This window comes from Triturus cristatus, chromosome 11 (assembly GCF_964204655.1).
Source record: "Triturus cristatus chromosome 11, aTriCri1.1, whole genome shotgun sequence".
Taxonomy (NCBI): Eukaryota; Metazoa; Chordata; class Amphibia; order Caudata; family Salamandridae; genus Triturus; species Triturus cristatus.
Window position 1 is genome coordinate 440,221,253 of NC_140594.1, and position 17,108 is coordinate 440,238,360.

Genomic DNA, 17,108 nt, shown 5'->3' on the forward strand with positions numbered 1-17,108 from the left:
AGCGCCACCTCAGCATCACTCAGCGCCCCCACAGCATCACTCAGCTTCACCACAGCATCACTCAGCAAAACCTCAGCATCTCTCAGTGCCACCTCAATGCCACTCAATGTCACCACAGCATCATTCAGCTCCACCACAGCGCCACCTCAGCATCACTCAGCGCCCCACAGCATCACTCAGCTTCACCACAGCATCACTCAGCACCACCTCAGCATCACTCAGCGCCACCTCAGTGCCACTCAGCGTGACCACAGCATCACTCAGTGTCACCACAGTATCACTCAGCATCACTACAGCATCACTCAGCGTAACCACAGCATTACTCAGCATCACCACAGCATCACTCACCGTGACCACAGCATCACTCAGCATCACCTCAGCTTCATGCAGTGCCACCTCAGCATCACTCAGCAGCACCACGGTTTCACTCAGCAGCTCCTCAGCATCACTCAGTGGGATCTCAGCACCACTTCAGCATCACTCAGTATCAGCACAACACAACTTCAGCATCAGTGCACCAAATGCAGCACCAACTCAGCATCACCTGAGCTACACCAAACCTTCACTCAGCATCACTTCAGCACCACTCAGCACCACATCAGCATCACTCAGCATCACATCCACACAGCACCACCCCAGCACTATCTCAGCACCAGCACAGCACCACCTCCTCATCAGTGCACCACCACCTCAGCACCAGCGCAGCACCACCTCAACACCAACACAGCACCACCTCAGCACTAGAGCAATACTATCTCTGCATCAGCATAACACCGCATCAGAATAACACCATCTCCACATCAGTGCACCACCACCAGCGCAGCCCCACCTCAGCAGCAATTCAACATTAACACAGCACCACTTCAGTATCAGCACAGCACCACCTCAGCATCAGTGCAGCACCACCTCAGAACAGCACCAACTCAGCATCCCTCAGTACCACCTGAGCACCTGCTGTGCACCCCGTAAGCACCAGTGCAGCACCACCTAGGCATCACGCACCACCATCTCAACATCACTCAGCAAAAGCTGAGTATCATTCAGCATCACCTGAGCATCACCTCTACACCTCTGCACTAGTCACCACCACCACCATCACCACCACCACCTCAGCATCACTCAGCATCATCTCAGCCTGCCCTCGGAATCTGGCATCTGTTGATTCTCCCTTAGCATCCGTCCGCTGCTAGTGTTGTTATACAGGTACTATTTCCCAACCTTCACCTTCTTGTTATTTATGCCCCCCCATAAAAAAGAAAACATAACAAGCAACCATTGAAAACGGCAGATAGAAGTTACCAGCATTGCAAGGACAAAGAAAACCTCAAGACATTATTTATTGTTAACACTTTTTTAATATGGTCGGTCAGTTGTACATAATGCTTTCTTGGTCATATATAAGGTAACAAAAATGCTTCTGACACTTCTTTCTTATAACGTTTTAGCATGCTACACACTTCTCTACAGCACAACTTAAAGACATAGGCAAAGTCAATATCTCTGGCTAAACACTTATAAGGTCCCAAAGGCGAGACCTATTGGTTATGCCAATACTTGTTTACTTTGGCATGTGAAGTCTATTCTTTTACGATTGATCTATTAAAAAGAGCAGTACATAATGAGGATTCAGTGTACATTTAATCAATGTAAAAACTGAATACATGTAATCAAAGCGCCAGGGGATAAAGCGGGGAATGGATATGAAATGGCAGTCAGTGTGGAGGAGGCAACTGGGAAATCTGTGATATAGCTGGGAATGAACAGATCGGCTTGATCGTCTGTGGGTTGTTAAAAGAGAGGTGGAATACAACCGTCAAAGGGTTGTTGGGAGGAAGAGAGTTAGGTGGGGAAGATGGTGAGTTACTGGAGTTCAGATGAAGATGGAGGGGAGTCACAAGAGTTGCGATGGAACAGGCATGGTCAGGCACACTAGAGAGCAGGAATGTCAAGAGAATAAGCGAATGATGTCCAACTTTTAAATGGTTTGAGGGCGGAGCCAGCCAGGAATACCAAGGAACAAGGACGGAAGCGACCAGAGGCGAGTGACAGAGGCCTTTCCATGTGCAAAACACTGCAGGGTACAATTTCTGCATTGCTGGGGAAAAAATTAGATAAATGACTTTTCTAGGTTCTTCTAGTAGTGAGATTATTCTACGTAATGATCTCCATAAAAAGAAACACAAATTAGATAGAATATAATACAATGAAATTAAATTGTATCCTTCATATTGGCTGCAGGGGAAGAATGCATGTGATGATGTACTTTCAGGGTGAGATATAACCGAGCTAAAGCCCAGCGCATGATGAACAGTTGGTTAGAAGAAGGGGGCTCCACAAGTCAATACTTTTTGGTGCACATGTCGACCATCAAACACCTAGAGAGAGAAACTCATTTAGGCTGTGCTGCCCATGGCTCAATGCTAGACATTTATTTCAGCCACAACTAGGTTCTTGATGGTTTACTTTTATGGATAATGCCACACAAAGACAAAGCCATGCAAATTATCTGACTTAGTGCCAAGAACAGTAGTCATCTTGTATCTCTCTGGGTTTATGGCACAACACCTGAAGAAAATGGATCATGGATTCTTGGAGCACTGCAGTGATAGTCTCACAAATATTATACAACCTGCAAATCTTCACACAGTGGCATGCAGATTCTGGACACTTTTGGGTGGGACATGGAATCTCCAACAGGCAGATTAGTCATTCAGTTCAAACATTGCTGCAGAGTTTAACACACGTTTCCTGGTGACTAGAGTTGGTAATGTCCGTTCTGGAAGTTAATCTGTAGGACTTTTTGACAAGAAATTTCTTTAGTGGCAAAGGGTGTTTTATTCTAATTACGATTTCAAAGTGCCTGGCTACCTACTTAGTTCTGGTATGAGATCATAAAAAGAAAAAATATTGGATTGCCATTGACTTGCCTTACAATGTGGGAATACATGGAATTAATTTGTATTTGTTTTTCGTTCAATCTTTTTGGTCATTTTGAAGCTCTTGAATTTAAAAGTCATGTTTTTGGCCGCAAGCCCTGCAGGCAGGAAAGGGCTGCTTAAGATCTGCTGTATAAAAATATTTTTAGCATTTATTTTTGAGTTAATTCCATTTTTTAAATGTTTACCATACCTTACCATAAGGGACTTTGCATCAGTCTGGGTGGAGATGTCTGCTTGATAAAGTCTAGGGAAAAATAAAAAGTTCATTTAACTCGAAAATAAATATTAAAAATATGTTCATATTAAATATTAATGTAGATCTATTTTATGTGTATATATTTTAAACGTTGAGCTTAATAAATATAAATATATTAAATTACAGTATTATTTTTCAGAAGATTAAATTAGAAAATACAGTTCTACCTAAAGAAACATATATTGTATTTTTGAGGTCTTCAGGCTATTGCGGAACCATTACAACTATCAGACAGTAACCAAGATAGTTGTTTTGAATGCTATGATATAGGATAGTTATATTTGAGTTTCAGAAGAGAAAAGCTAAGGGCAAGTTTAACATTGCCGAAAAAGGCTGATCACTGTAAAGTGGGTGGATCAATGAGATCTTGACATTACACTATACCCCAATAGCCTGGAACAAATTTTGGTGGTAGGGGAAAGTGTCTGTACATCAGTGGCAGCCTGCATGACTCATGGGTGGTGGGCGGGGGCGGGTGCAGGGGGGAAGAGGGCAGCGCAGGCACGAGGTAGCGCAATTAAAAATAATAATATTTACGCACTTACCTTGCCACTGGTCCCACTGCCGTGTCTCTACTCCTTGCTCCTTCTCTCCTCATAGGAGAGGAAGCCAGTCTCCCCTGACCAATCACAACGCTACAATGCAGCATTGTGATTAGTTTTGAGCATCCTGGTTCGACGCTCGACAAGGGAATTGGGGCATGGGTTTGTTCTCCATTCAGACTGTAATGCAGCCTGCTTGGAGAATGGGGAAAGTGTGCATGATTTGTTTGGGCAGACCGAGAGGGCCGACTAAACAGTTACTGCTCACTTAGGAGTGGGAGAACCACTTCTCTCCTTCCCTGCTCCGTGAGCAGAGCAGCCCTGAATATCCGCCCGCTCGCAAAAGAAGAAAATATAAAATGATAATAATTTGTTTTATCATTTTATATTTCCTTTCCTTTACACTGCTCAAAGCAGTGGGGCAACGCTCCTCCGCCATAGCGGAGGAGCCACCATTACTGTACAGGTGCAGAAATGCTAAAGATGTTTCTGAGAGTGTTTTGGGGGAGCATTGAGGAGTTGGAAGGATTTGGACATAGATTAGTTCTATACCCATGACTGTAAGCTGTGAGGTCACTCAAGAATTAAAAAAAATGCAAAGAGAAGTGAGCCATTGGAGTCCTCGGAGTGACAGGCCAACTAAAAATTAGACTATAAGGAGCGCTTACATGCGATGGATCTCTCTCGGGAGGTGACGTGCTGGAGGGCTTGCGGCCAGGTGGGCAGTCTAGCTCATGTGCTGTGGAAATGCACACATCTCCAATCCTATTGGACGCAGGTGTTGGATGAAGTGGACAAACACTTCAAGACGGAGATACCGCGCTTCCCAGCCTATGTAATCTTAGGGCTGCCCAATCCTTTGACCTATCCATTGCGCTCGCGTAAGGGCAGGCAGATGGCCATCGTGCTAGGGTCAGCTATACAAAACATACTCACTCACTGGCGTACACCCCAATTACTGACCTTCACAGGCTGGTTGCATCGTTTGTGGTATGTCCTAGATATGGAAAAATTAGCACTAACCATGGCAGGAGAGGAACAGATTTGGGGAGTTGTGGCAGCCCTTCTTGTCGCTCTTGGCCTCTGAATTTAGGGAAGTCACGTGACCCCGATATCTCAGGCTGTTACGTATCGCAGAGGTTCCGGAGGGAGGTGGTCACTAGAAGTTTGGCGGGGCTTTGGGGAGGACTCGGAGCACGGGGGGGAGAGGGATGGAGGTAGGGAGAGGAGGAGTTTTTTGGAGCTGGTGTTTTTTTTCCTTTACATTCAAGAGTCCCGTTTGGCCAAGGTTGTTATTCAGCTATGCACACTCTGATCATATGGAGCATAATAATGACCCGTTTAGCGGTTATATCACTGCAATGTATGCTAACTGCTAGGTGCACGTAATTTTGTTTGATAATCAATTAAAACATTTAAACCATAAAAATTAGACTATAATAATATTTTACTGGATAAGTATCCGCTTCTGAGAATAAACATGCTCTTTGCTATGACCAAGGCAGTGAACTTATTGTGAGCTTGAGACATCTCTCCAGCTTACTACCCTAATCCATTCGAGCCAGGAGAATAAAAAGTCAACTGCATCCATAACATCGGGAGGAGATTTCAGTTTGCACACATGCCATTGAACCTGGCATCGGCAGCTGTTATTTTTCAGATATTCACGTACCAGCTTTTATGTACTAGGTTAGTATTTTTTTCAAAAGAACACTCTAGTCATAAGTAAGACTAGAAGGGAACATGATCTACTCTTAGAGAAGGTTTAGAGAATATTAGAGCAGAAGGGTCTCACAGTGGAGAACAAAAAAATGTTTCTGATTCAAAGCATAAGATATCTTGGGCACAATTCACAGGGAATAAACTGAAGAAAAAGCTGATATTGACTATTAAAGATTTTCTAGGTCCATGGAACAATGACAAGCTGGGTTTGTGGTTAAGTGTAGCTAAATTTTATTCCAAGTATGCAAAAAAACTTGTGTAAAATCTCACTCTTGGAGACACTGACTATTTTGTTGGTCAGCAAATTATCAAGAAGACATTCTTTTTTTTTAGTTTTAAAAGCTTTTATTTGGTGAAAAAAGGTATAACAGAATACAGTAAATGTGAGTGCATATCACAAAAAATAAAAAGATAATGATCAATCATATATGAAGAAGGAAAAGAGGGGAAAGGAATAAGAGAGAGGAGGGAAGGAAAGAAAGAAAGAAAAGGGGGAGGAGTATATAAAATCAACTTAAGCAAAGCAGTGGGACATGAATGTTCCTAATGCATTAGATTAGCACGTACAAATAGAATATAATGAACTAAACAACACTATTTCTAAAAGTCAAGGCAGTTTGAGTACTTCTTCAATTTAGGGTTTATGTGAAGATATCGTTTTAGCAGACACATTTAAAAAGTCAGTGACAGGTCACCAATGTAAATCTCTTTTAAACGCAAGTGAGATGGGATGTACATAAGCTCTATCCAACCTATGATTGTAGCAGATTCCATACCACCATGCCTAAAAAGAGACCACAGACTTATCTTTCCCTGACTTTGTAATCTGTAAGCAACAGCAAGGAGTAAATCAATAAAATTTACCTAGGTGGCTTGAGATTACTAAACCTCAGAAGTGCTCCCAGAAAAATATGGGTGGAAGAAAAAGGAATATGTCTATGAAACATATTTTTGATTTGTTGCCAGACTCAAGTCCAAAAGAAATGAATAAATGGACATTCGAATAACATATGTTTGAGGTCTGTTGGTGAGGCAGTACAAGAGCAACAAGTAGAAGGGATGTCAGGGTCAATCTTGTGGAGCTTAGCTGGGATGATAAGAAGTCTATTATAAACAAAAAGCTGAGTTTGAGTTGTGTTTGCTGCTCTAGAAGATCTACTTATCTTAGCGCAGATTTTATTCCATAGTGGAATAGGGAAAAATTTACCCAGATCAGTTTCCCAACAACATTTTATTTCTAATTTACCTTGAGTAAGAGGAAAATCTGTTAAATGCTTATAGATTTGAGAAGCGGAGGAAGTGTCGCATAAAATTGATCCTATGGTAGGGGGTGAAGGAGCAAACATAGGGTTAGAGGAGAGAGCATTATAAGAGATTTGAGCTACTACAGTCAAGGACATGTATTTTGACTGATATGACGAAGGAAGGGAAAAACAGGATTGAATTGTTGAAAAAGGAATAAAGATTCCATCTTCTAAAAGCTGATGGGTCCATTTAAGTACATAAGCTAACCAATCTTTCCAAAAGATACATTTATTATAAAGTTTGATATTTTTATTATACCTAATTGCTGAATTTAAAAACTGTGTACGTTCATCATGCTGGAGATGAGAAAGTGATTGGAAAACATTTTGAGCATTTTTAAAAATAGGAAAAGATAATGTTGTGGGAGTATGAGAAAGGGAAATATATTCTTCAAAGGAAAACGGATGAAAAAGAGATTTTTCAACCTCTACCGAGAACGGGTAAAGTATAGAGTAATTTGTATTGTCGGGAAATACAAAAGAAGACTGTTTAAGAAAAAATGCAGTATGATAGGAGTGAAAATCTGGAAAATTAACTCCTCCCATATGCTTAGGCTTTTTAAGTTTACAAAGGGACATTCTAGCCTTTTTATTATGCCATAAAAACTTTGATAGGATACTATATAACTTTTTATAGTAAGATTTAGTAATATCACTCGGAATATTTGATAAATAAAACAATATTACAGGGATTGACATCATTTTTATAGTATCTAGCCGACCCCACCATGAAAATATAGGGGGTGCCATCGTGATGTAGACAAAGATATCATTGATAGTAACTCCTTCAGATTGAGGGGAATAGTGTCTTTAATAGAGGCATTGAACTACAGCCCAAGGTATTTAATTGTATTTGAATGCCAATGAAAAGAGGAGGTTGAAAAATGAGCATGAAAGCATAGTTTATTCATAGGTAGAATTTTGAACTTATCAGCATCAGACAAGAGCAAAATCGTCTACTTCTGACAGAAAAGCTGGTAAGGAAGTTTGTGGGTTTGAAATCAATAATAGAATGTCATCTGCATATACTGAAAGTTGTAAATATTTCTCGCCATACGGTAACCCTTTAATAACTTTGTTCAATCTAATTTTGATTAAAAAAGATTCCAGGGCAAGAATAAATAATCATGGAGTTAGCAGGCGACCTTGCCGGACTCCTCAATGAAGCAGGAAAGATGAGGTTAGAAGTCCATTAGCTAAAATAAAGGACCTGGGAGAGTAATATAATAAAGAGACATAATTAATGAACGTTGGACCAAAATCAAACCAAGCAAGCGTTGAAAAAATAAAAAGGCCAACTGATTCTATCAAACGCTTTTTTGTCGTCTAATGAAATTGCTCCTAATGATTTTTTATATGTTTTGGATTTGCTTAAGACATTAAAAAACAATCGAGTGTTATCAGATAAATGCCCTCCCATGATGAAACCCCATGGTTCCTTCCCAATCAAGTGGGGTAATAAGGAATCTAAATGAAGGGCAAGTATTTTCGCAAATATCTTATAATCTAAATTGATCAAAGAAATGGGTCTATAATTTTTGCACAATGTATGGTCTTTGTTTTCTTTAGGGATAAGACATATTAAAGCCTCCTGAAAAGATCCTCTCAATTACTGAAATAATTGATACAATTTAGTAAGAAGAATCTTGGAGAAATGTGCGTAAAATTGGATAGTAAAACTATCAGGTTCTGGAGCTTTACCTTTTTTTATAGTCTGAATGGCAGTCAGAATGTCATTAATTTGAATATCTAAGGAAGAAAAATCCACATGAAGAGGAAAAGGAGTAGTGATAGAAGATAAATAATGAAGAATATCTTCTCGTTTAGGAGATTCAGGGGTATATAGAGATTGATAGAAGTTAGTAAATTCTAAAAGAATATCTTCATTTTTATGAACACTAGTGTTGGCCGAAGTTAAAATTTAATCAAATTTAGTGTGCTCATTTTTTATTTTAAGGTGATTGACGAAAAGCTTCCCAGCCTTATTTTGAGCTCCATAGTATTTAGCACTGGATTAGAGCAAAAATAAATTAGTGGATTCAGTTGAAAGTTTATTAAACGTAAAGTTGGCTTTGATAAGTTCATCTAAATCAGATAAGGATTTTGTAGAATAAAAGGAGTGTTCTAGTTGCTTAATATGTGAATTAAGTGATTGTATATGTTTAGAAGAGGATTTCAGCTTCTGGGCTACAAAATCTTATGACCAAGCTATGTCCATGGTAAGAAATATATCCTTTTGCAGAGTGTTATAAAGTGTTTGAGAAAAGGGTGTTCCTCCAGAATAATAATGGATTGAGGAATGACAGTGTACTAGGATGTGAGAAACAAGTTGACAGAAGAGGATGGATTCCTTTTGGGGAATGAGAAGGTTATATCCCCAAGATGCTTGAAGAAAAGTGTGTATGCTATTTAAAAATGGCAAATCAGTGCTCCTGGGACATTGATGATCTTTTATTGCCTAGGGCTGCCACTCGACATGGTATTGTAAACCCCTCCCTGAATAGGAACTGGTTTCCATTGCCATGTTCTCCACATAATGCACCTAATGTGAGGCTGTTTTAAGCAGCAGAGCTGGTGGGGGTCGACCCTTGGACACACAGCTGTTATCTCACCCCTAAACGGGGCCTGGGAAACGGGATTTGGAGGCTATTAATTTACCTGCTAGCGGAATGTGCATACTGTAGCTCAGCCTAGGATTTATTAAGAGCCGCACAAGAATTGTGCCCTCGCTTGGGTTTTCAGACAACTGAAATGATTGCATGTGTAAGTTACTCAGACTGGGCAAAGGTCTATTGTTTTCCAATTGCCTGTTTCTCATTGAATACACAATGTGGCTAATATTTCACTATTGTCTTTCTTCTGTACATTCTGCCAGCTGTTTTCCCCAAGCTAGGAGGCGTGAAGTGACCTGCATGGACTCCAGCCATTTCCATTCATAGTTGCATTTCCTGTGCCCTGGTCTGTTCCTCTGACACACACACTGGAGCACGAGTTCAGATTTACAGAAAGACTATGATATTCTGAGTGGCAGCGAAGCCATTATTAACATCAAAAAATGCATTAAAACCCTGGATTTTATTAACAGGGAGAGCAGCATTCACGCCTAATCGCCACTCTCCAGCACAGTCCCCAAAAGCTTAATATACATTCTATTTATCAGCAGTCAGACAGCTTTTCTGGCCCCAAGGAATCCCAGTAAGCACGCCTCCGCTCTTAACATTGAACAGCAATTTGCAGTTGTATTCAACAGCCCTTCTCTATGGCTAATTCAACACACATTAATAAAGGAAAATAGTAATACAATTATGGACTTTCCCTGATAAAGTATTTTGTAATAGTCTGCTAAGTCGAATGAAAAGGAAATAAATTTACTATGCCCCCCCACATCTAGTTTTCATTTCAATTTTCTCTAAGCTAGTGTTATTTTTTCATGAACATTTATTTATTGAAGGCTTTGAGCATGAGTAAGCACAGTATAGTATACATTATATCATACACCATACGATACCGCGATGTCATGGTGTCCTCAAAACAAGTCATAGAATTAAGAGAGGGCAAGTATATTAACTAAAAGGAAGGGAGAGAGTTAACAGATTAGTGGCATTACAACCAGGGAGCAAGGAAAGAGGTGAGCAAGTGCAAAATTAAACAAAAGATTGCATATATTGTGTAACACTGGTTATACCTTGTTGTTAGACCTGGCACCATTGGTGTGGGTCTCCCTCCCATATTTCACTGTTGTCTCCTCTGTTTTTGCTGGTGATAGATGCTATGGGCGCTGTGCCACTGCCATTCAGTGCCACGGCGCGAATGCTCCCTGTGTAAAGATAACATGTGAATTGGTATATCCATGATTGGCTTATTTGGTTTACCTGTTAGTCCCTAGTAGCGTGGCCTGTGCACAGGGCTGGTAAACCAAATGCTGCTGGTGGGCCTGCAGCGCTGTTTTGCGCCACCCACAGAAGCAGCTTGTAAAGTGTGTCTCAGACCTGCCACTGCAGTGTCTGTGTGCAGTCTAGAACTGCCATCTTGGCTGTGAAGTGCACCCACTTCCCAGCCCCTGAACCTTCCCTTGGCATCATGTAAGCCACCCCTCTGGTAGGGTGCACTGTATGTGTAAGGTAGGACATGCCCTGATGTGTGTAGCATGTCCTGGTAGTGAATTACACCCAATTTCGTTTTTCACTACTGTAAGGCTACCTGTTCTCCATAAGCCAGAATGGAAGGTTTGGCTATTACATTCTATAGGCCTAACTGACCCACAGAACATGTTAGAAAAACGAATGTAGTATGCCTGAGCTCAGAATATTAAAATACATCTTTTAGTGAAGTTTATTTTTATATTCTGTGTTAGAAAATACCACTTTTAGAAAGTAGGTATTTTCTTGCCTAAGCCTTCCAGTGTGCTCTGCTGTTATGTGTATTGGCTGTCTGGTTTTGGAGGGACAGGGCAGGCTGAGTCAGACCTGGGTTGAATAGAGAGATCTGCATTGGAGTATGGGGAGGGGTAGCTCCTGGACCTGAATAGGGCTGTGCCTGGCAAGGTGAATGCTGGCTCCACCTCCCACTGTGCGTCTGATGGCAGACCACCTCTTTCTGAAAGGAAGGACGCAGCCTGGTAAACAAAGTGCTCCAGGGCTGGGCAGAACTGGTTCTGGCTGGGTTCAGTGACTTGTGACTCTTTAGAACGAAGACTTTTGGGGTATAAATATCTGTGCTGAAACCCCTACACGAGGTATTACTCCTGGACAACAAGAAGAACCTCTGTCCGTGTAACTGAAGGAATCTGCAGGAGAAGGACTGTCCTTGTGCTTGTGTGCTGTTTCTTGGACTGGCCTGCAGTGGTTACTACTGGACTTGGAAGAAGAGGAAAAGGACTTTCAAGGGACTTTTATTTTTGCTACAGCAATCTCCCAAGGGCTAGAATAGAGCTAGCCTCCTGCAGGAGTCTCAGGCACACCAGACACCGTCACCAGCCTCCTGTGTCCTCCCAGCGAGGATTTCTATCTGCAGGTGAGGCTCCTGTGAGTTCCAGGGCCTCTAGTTCTACTGTGGAGAAGAGAGTGCTGAAATTCGTCGCTAACGCCCGTTAGCGAGCCGCCGCAGCTGAAGAGTGTAAGGAAAATCATTGCGCTGCCGCCACTGAGTGCTCGCTACCGGAGATCATCGCATCACCTGTCTGCGGACTGTCAAATGCTCGCTAACCCGAAGATTATCGCATTGCATGTTTGCGGGCCTCAAAGCATTTGCTAACCAAAGATCATCGCATTGAGTTCATTGCTTCACGACATCGCAGAGCGGACGCCGAGCGTTCACCATTTTCATCGCATCAGGATCGTCGCTCCCTCGCGGAGCGCCATTTTCTTTCATCGCAACAAGATCGCACACGCAACAGGCTCGGCGCATCATCCTCCCTTCGCGGCAAGGATTTTATCGCATCGCCGGCTTAGCGTGCAGAAGTTTGTCGCTTTGTCCTGCACACAAATCGGCGCATCATCCTCCCTTGTGGCAAGGATTCAACGCATCGCTGGTTAGCGTGAGGAAAATTATCGCTACAATTCCTTAGCGACATTTTTGTTGCTTTTCTACAGAATCCAGGTATCTTGTGAGTAAAAGGGTCGCAGAGACCACTGCCTTGAACTGAACTCTTCTTTGCACACCTTGAACTATTTTTGCAGCATTTTAAGAGTAACCCTATTTTTCTAGTATTGTGGATTTTTACTGTTATTGGTCTTGTGTTAAGTCTATATATAAAGATACTTATTTTTATAACTACTTGAGTGGTGTCCCTTTGTAGTGTTCTTCACTGTGTTACTGTGTATGGTCATAAATGCTTCACACACTGCCTCTGAGATAAGCCTAGCTGCTCGTGCTACGTTACCACAGGGTTGAGCAGGGGTAATCAAAGGGTGTAGTCTGCTTACTCTAACTTAGGAAGAAGGGTCCCTACTTGGACAGTGGCCGGCAGTTGCCAACTAGAGACCCCCATTTCTAACACTTCTTAAGCGCCCATTGAAACAATGAGAATGAAAACGTCAAGAGGAGAGGCAACTGAAAAACAACCAGAGAACACCTACCCACAAAGTAAGAATCTAGTTGTCTTTGCAAGTCCACAGATAGTCTGGTTAGTGCAAGAAAGATGAAGTAATCATTAATATGAAGAAATATCAAGAAGCATTAAGAAATGTGTCCCAAATGTGAGGAACTAAACCAAGCGTGTTTTGGAGCCTATAGGTAATTCTTCCATAAAAAGCCATACAGATCAGTTTGGTAATTCACCCTCCATGTTTTTTAGGTTCTGGAGAAAGTGGTGGTAGGGGAGTTAAAAGCAGCCTGGAAATGTATTCATACTACCCTCATATTGTAGCAAGTGAGGTCGGCCTTCTCTAGGTAGAGTTGGGTGTCAAATTACAAGTGTATCTACTAGAACACTGTGTGCGTTCACTCTGGAATGTTGACCAGACTGGATACCTGGCTACCCCTCTGTCCATCCTCCCCTACAAGCAGCCCTAGGCTTCACCCGTGATTCAATGTCACAAAGCTGGATGCTTTTCCACAGAAAAAGGAATTTTAAGTAATGAACAAGCACCAAGCCAACTTTAAAGTTAAGAAAAAACAACAAATTGATTTAGTGAAAAGGAGAAAAGTGGAGAAACAGTTAGTAAGGAAACAAACACAAATATGATGCAAACTGCATAACGGGAACCAGTAAAATGATTTTTGTCAGTGTCCTCCAGAGGTTGAAAAATAAGTGACAGCTCAGGTGATAGCATCTTAGAAGTCAATCCTTAAGCTCCCTGATTGTTGCAGTGGGCTTCCAGGAGACAAGGAGATGGACAGCAGTGGGAGGCAAGTACAAATACTCAATCCAGTAAGGACTCAAGCCTCCTCCAGTCTGCGCCCACCAGGTAAGTCAGTACTTTCACAGGTGCACCTCACTTGTTCTTTATTTTCTAAAGACAGGAGTATGTCAAGTGGTAAAGAGGACCAGCTCTCTATCCTGTTCCAGGTGAATACAGAAGTAGGTGCTTCCAGTTTTGTACTTCCCAAGTCTAGTCCACTCACAGGAGACCCCGATCAAGATACATTCATGTTTGAAAAATGGATTACCACAGCACTAGATAAAATAGCCCCCCTGAGCACTGTGAAATCAGCAAGGAAAAAACCTTCCGCACCCTGGTTTTCCTTAGAACTCCGGCAGGAGAAAAGCCTATGTAAGCGCTTAGAGCGGCTATGGCGGAAAAAGTATGATGCCAGGGCGAAAGAGACCTATAGAACGGCATTAAAAAGGTTCCACAAATTAAAACGCATTGCTCTGAAAGATTATTTTGCGGGTCAAATAGAGGCGTCTGACAATTCCTCTAGAGAAGTCTTTAAGATTGTGAAAGGCTTCTTAAAACCACAAGTCTTGAAAAGTACGATTGTCCCCTCAGTGAGCCTATGCGAAGAGCTGGCCACTTTCTTTCAGACAAAAATTCAAAACATTTACGCATCTTTCCCTAAAACAACCACCTCACAATCATTGGCTGAGATCGCTCCGACAATTCGGCATGCGGAGGACTGGTCTGAGTTTCGGCCGCTGAGCCTTGGTATTTCTCTGTCAGAACTCTGTAAAGCTAAATCGGGCTCCCCTGCCGACCCCTGTCCACCAAAGTTTTTTAAAATCCTGGCCCCATGGCTGAACCCCGTACTTAATTCTATTTGGAACTTTCCCTTAAAAATAGGCACCAACCAGGCCAAATGGAAAACCGCGTTTGTCCAGCCAATTCTGAAGAAAGAAGATGCAGACCCAGCAGATTTAAAGAACTTCAGGCCTATCTCACTCCTTCCAGTACCAGCTAAGATACTGGAGAAGGCAGTTCAAATTCAGCTGGCCGAATTCCTGGAGTCTCATAAACTTCTTCACGACTCACAGTCAGGCTTCAGGGCAGGCTATAGTACCGAGACGGCCTTGCTAGAAGTGGCAGAATCTGTAAGGGAGACGATGGACCAAGGGAGCTGTGCGATGTTAGTGCTGCTGGATTTATCAGCAGCATTTGACACTGTGTCTCACCAGATCCTCCTAGAAAGACTGGCCGCACTGGGAGTGACGGGAACCACCCTGAAATGGTTCCGCTCCTTTTTGGAGGGGCGCTCCCAGAAAGTGCTCATTCGGCCGTATGTGTTCTCTTCTAGCCCTTTTGATATCTGGAGTCCCGCAGGGCTCGGCTCTCAACCCTTCCCTGTTTAATGTCTATTTGGCCCCTCTGGCCCCTATAATTGAACAACTAGGGGTGAAGGTCATCTCCTATGCTGATGACACTCAGCTTGTATTTTCCTTTAGAGAACACTCAGAGACTGCATTCTCTAACTTTAGGAGATGCTTTCTAAAAGTGGCGTCCTGGATGACTGACAATTGTATGAAACTAAATGCTGAAAAAACGGAGATACTCTTTTTTAACCAACCTTCTCCCCCCAGATCAGAACTCTGGTGGCCTGTGGAACTGAACCCCCCTCCGGTACCGTCAACTTCAGCCAGAAATTTGGGATTTAAATTCGATGCCAATCTTTCAGGCAAACCTCAGGTAGGCCAGGTTTCTGCTGCTTGCTTTTGGAAACTGAAAGCCCTGAGAAGATTCCTGAAGCTAATGCCAATTAGCTGTAGAAAATCAGTAGTCCATGCACTGGTCATCTCCCAGTTGGACTATGCCAATAGTCTTTATCTTGGGATGCCAGAGTATCTTGTCAGAAAGTTGCAGATTATACAAATTGCAGCAGCAAGACTCATTAGGAATGCCCCTTTTCGCCATCATATATCACCACATCTCCGGAGCCTTCATTGGCTACCTGTAAAGAGACGCATTGAATTTAAGGCACTATCTTTCGCCTTTAGAGCATCACGAGGCCTGGGGCCTACCTACCTTAAGAATAGACTCCAGAAATACCATCAAACTAGGGCACTTCGCTCTAATCAACAGGAGTTACTGGTAATCCTTCGCTTTAAGAAAGCAAGTATTGGCGGCAGGGCCTTTTCGGTAAGAACTACCACTCTATGGAATTCTATGCCAGAACACCTACGGAAATCCCCATCAGAACGGATTTTCAGGAAAAACCTGAAAACATGGCTGTTCAACCGGATTTAATTACTTTCAGTGCACCAACACCCTCTCTGCTCTTCTGCAAGCGCCGGGACACCTCCGTTGGAGGTAGCAGCGCGCTCTATAAATGACAGCAATAATAATAATAATAGTTGTGTTCTGAGAAGCTGGTGGTAGAAAGCTGTTCTTATAGTAGTTGCTGGTCAGTGATTGGTGGTACTTCAAACAATCCCAAAAAGTCCTGCTCTGTTGATCTTTCTCTTTAAAAAAAAATAAAAGCAGATAACACCCCACTTTTTACACAAAAGGCACAACATATAGAGAGAGCTTGTTTTGCAGCATACAAGACAAAGCTGCATTAGTGACAGACCAGAGTTAACAAGCCAAACTATACCATTCAGTCAAATTAAAATCAATAAATCCAATACAGTAAATTCAAGAGCATAGAACATTTTAAAACAAAAAAATGCTCATTCTTCCCTCACTTAAACATACAGTACTCCTAATCTTTTCACCACCATATGCCATTGTATAGTGAGCCCCAATTTTAGATACTTGTATATTGCACATTCATAGAACAAGCCCTCTTTAGGAGTTCTTTCTCACCCCTGTTATTCAGAAAATCGATATTGCTGCATATAATAATCAAGTAAAGTGCAGGGGTGCTAAAGTGCATGCAGCAAAGAAACCACTTATAAACAAGTAAGGTGCATCTGTGCTAAACCACCAGCAAAAATCCAAGCATTATTAAACCTGTAGATTAGGCTACCTATAATTTGGATCCTGTGTCTTTAAGCATTCATAACTAAGATTCCACTATATACCGTAGAGATAGCTCATGAAAATACTTAAAGTCCAATTCAACAAAACTTCTATTTAAATCCCATTATTTTCTAGAGCAGCCAGCCGTGCCCCGACAGCTGCATACCTTTTAATATTGCCGACCCGCAGAGCATAAGCTTCCTCAAAGGTTCTAGTCCTTTACAATTTCTCTAACCAGATCTTCACTGAAGGCACGTTAATTGACTGTCAATATTGTAATATCAGAGATCGATCTAAGGCAAAGGATGCAGAGATGAAATATTGCACATACTTATTTAATTCTGAGTTACACTGGATGCCACGAATACAACTACCATTGCTTCTGGTGAAGTTAATAATAATAATAATCTTTATTGCTTAGTTAATAAAAACCATTGCAATCAGACACAAAGAACGACACATATAAGAATGCTTAATTGATTAAAACCATTACAGTCAGCTGCATG